Here is a 3,207-nt window from a genome sequence, read left to right on the forward strand (position 1 = left end):
TCCTGTCCCCTCTTTTTGGCAAGCAAAAGGGGTTCACTTGAGCTAACATGTATCCATTCGATGATACTTGAAATGTACTTTGTTTTTCCTCTAGGGTTCTCATGAAACGCTGCCTGCACATTTAAGCAAGTTGTGCTTCCGTGGCCAAGCAAACAGAACTGCCAAACAACGGTTTCCAGGTTTCACAGAGGAAGAAATTTTCCTTTGGTCATTTAAACAATGGATTCAGTTACTAGAAACCTGAGTGCACGCCTAGAGACTCCATGCGCTATCTGTTAACACTGCCCTTCACCTTTTGGGCCTCTGCCCCAGGGCTGGCCACACAGATGCTTTTTCTTGGGCCAGACTGAGGTTTCTTAAGTGTGACTCAGGCTGGAGATTAGGTCCAGGCAGAGGAGATAATTGTTTCTAGTCTGGTTTCTTCTAACTTTTCTCCTACGTCACCTTTTATGCCTTTTTCTTCAGCAGCTCCCTCATATTCCCCAAGTTGCAGGCCCTGGCCCTTCTCCTCCTATGCCCCCCAGCTCTACTGCATGGCACAGCCTCTTGGCAGATGCCTCTTAGCACCCAGAATCTTAGCACCAGCCTCCTTCCTAAGGAGCAGATCTCGATGTCCACGTATCTGCCAGGGGCTGTCACCCAGCATCTCCAAGGCAACGCTTCTGAGATCAGGTTCGCTGTTCTGCTGTTCCCACTTACATACAACCTGTCTCATCATGAGCCATTTTTCAATCCTTAAGCTAAACACTGGGACTCTGGCAGCCATCTGTTCCTTTTCATGCTCATCACTTCATATCCTGACTTTTGCCATAGCCTCCCTCCTACCTGGTCTGCCGGCTTCTGGTATTCCAACAGCCTTTGTAGCAACGGATTCTATTAACTTCACAACTCTGCTCATGTCCTTTCCTAGGGCTTTTCTCTTCTCCATCCTTAGCCTGGAATGGAGGCGATCCTCAAGATGGGACCCACTTAGGAAACGCATGGCATCCTCTTTGTGCGTTCTATTTCAGATTCTATTTTTCTTTTTTGACCTTTGAGCCTCTCCTGACCCTTTCAGTTCCTTGGCATGCCCAAACTCCCATTCTCATCTCCATCTGCTACCTCCCCAATCTTCAAGGCTTCTCTCAGATGCCACCTCGCTGAGACCTCGTCCACACTCTGATGCTTCATTTGTGGCATACTCACATAGTTACTGGTATTTGAACTTATGGGTCAACCGCAAGCTACTTGGGTCCCTAGGCCAGGCCTTCCGGCTTAGCAGATGCCTTGTGTGCTTGCTGAACGGCGGGCAGATGCTGACTATGCTCCTGGCCCCCCGGCCCCACGTCCCAGCCTTTCTGGCCCAACACAGCCTCGCTTTCCCTTCTCTTTTTAATCAGACACAGGCAATAAAATTGGCATGGAAAGAACTACCCTCCCCCCCAAACCCCACTGATTTTAAATATTGTTGGAGGCAAAAGCAAATTTCCAAGATTCAGATCAACACCAATTTTGAATTATTTCTGCCAGTTGGAAAAGAAAACTTTGAAAACGACATTTGACTTTTTTTTTAACTTGGGGAAAATATGAAAGCTATAGCCTTTCAAGGAAACAGGATACTTTAACACACACACACACACACACACACACACACACACACACACAATGAGCCTGGCTTTATGTAGCTCAATCCTGTCAAGCTAATCTAATCTTTTGTGACAGAGCAGCAGACCTGGTAGATCAAGGGGGAAACAATAGTTGGAATTTCTCTCTGCTGGCTTCACAACTTTTGATTCCACTCAATATGATTATCATTAAACTGGTTGAAAGGTGGGGGGGGGGCACAAATCAATTATAGGTAAGGGACAGAAGTGCTCCCTGGGTGCCAGCCTTGAGCCCAGTAGCCCTGAATGGGCCAGATGACAAAAAAGAGAACTCAGAGTCAGCATGAATGATGAGGTAGGGTAGTGGCGGGGGGCGGAGGGAGGTGTGTGGTAGGTTATTAATTAGCAAGAAAAGTAACTTCCGCAATTACTTATGTGATCCACACTAGTATGTAGGTTTGACGAGGGGAGTTCATGTTTAGAGAAAACAGCAGTCATCGTCAAAGTAGCATCATATTAAGAATGTGGTACTGGGGGCGCCTGGGTGGCTCAGTGGGTTGGGCCGCTGCCTTCGGCTCAGGTCGTGATCTCAGGGTCCTGGGATCGAGTCCCGCATCGGACTCTCTGCTCGGCAGGGAGCCTGCTTCCCTCTCTCTCTCTCTGCCTGCCTCTCCATCTACTTGTGATTTCTCTCTGTCAGATAAATAAATAAAATCTTAAAAAAAAAAAAAAAAGAATGTGGTACTGGGCTGAATAGATACAACACATAGGAATCTTGCAGTTCTAAACACACGCTAACTCTTCCAACTCCACAGCTAAAGGCAGGAAAGAGAATTTGGACAGTATTCAAGGGGGAGCCACAGAACTAATTCAACTAGGCCGGGGCTAGGGAATTGATGAGTTATACAAGAAAGTTCAATGCATCAGTTTATTGAACTTGGAGATGGACAAGATTATAAGGTCAGTACCGAACGAAAATAGAAAGAGGCTTAAATTATAATGGGTGAGAATAACATTAAATGTAAAAAAGACCTTCCTTAGTCTTAAGATCAATAAATGAGTCGTGAAAGTAGCACAGATTTCTCTGATGGTCTGAGTGTGCGCTGGGCTGACTGGGAGGCAGAACCGGATAAACTTGGATAAGAAGGGTCTCTCCACCCCACAGTGTTAGGAAGCACTGCTTCAAAACTTTCAATCCCCAGTTGAAAATTAAGAGGCAGCCAGTGCCTCAATTATTATAATAGCCTCAGGCTTGGTTATCATTTCTCTTTTTAGAGAAATTCAAACATAAATGAAGTGATTCCTTAAGACCAGCGTTGGGGACATTCACAGTGAGCAGGACTTTCCCGTTAAGTGATTACAGTGCTGATCTGATCTGTGGTGCAAACTCACAGAGGTAATGAGATGCTATTTTCACACTTTCAGAGTTAATAAGCCCCTGATAAAGTATCTCATCAAAGTGTAAGGTAACAAAGGAAATTTGAGTGTATGGCACCCTAATTGTTAATGGCTGTTCCTGAACATTATCCCATTCAAACAGTTTTTTTCTTTAAGGTCTGATAGGAATGTAATGATTTTCTCTAGAATATTGCTGATCACTAATAATCACACAGTCAGTGGCATG

This window comes from Mustela lutreola, chromosome 3 (genome assembly GCF_030435805.1).
Source record: "Mustela lutreola isolate mMusLut2 chromosome 3, mMusLut2.pri, whole genome shotgun sequence".
In the NCBI taxonomy this organism is placed as follows: Eukaryota; Metazoa; Chordata; class Mammalia; order Carnivora; family Mustelidae; genus Mustela; species Mustela lutreola.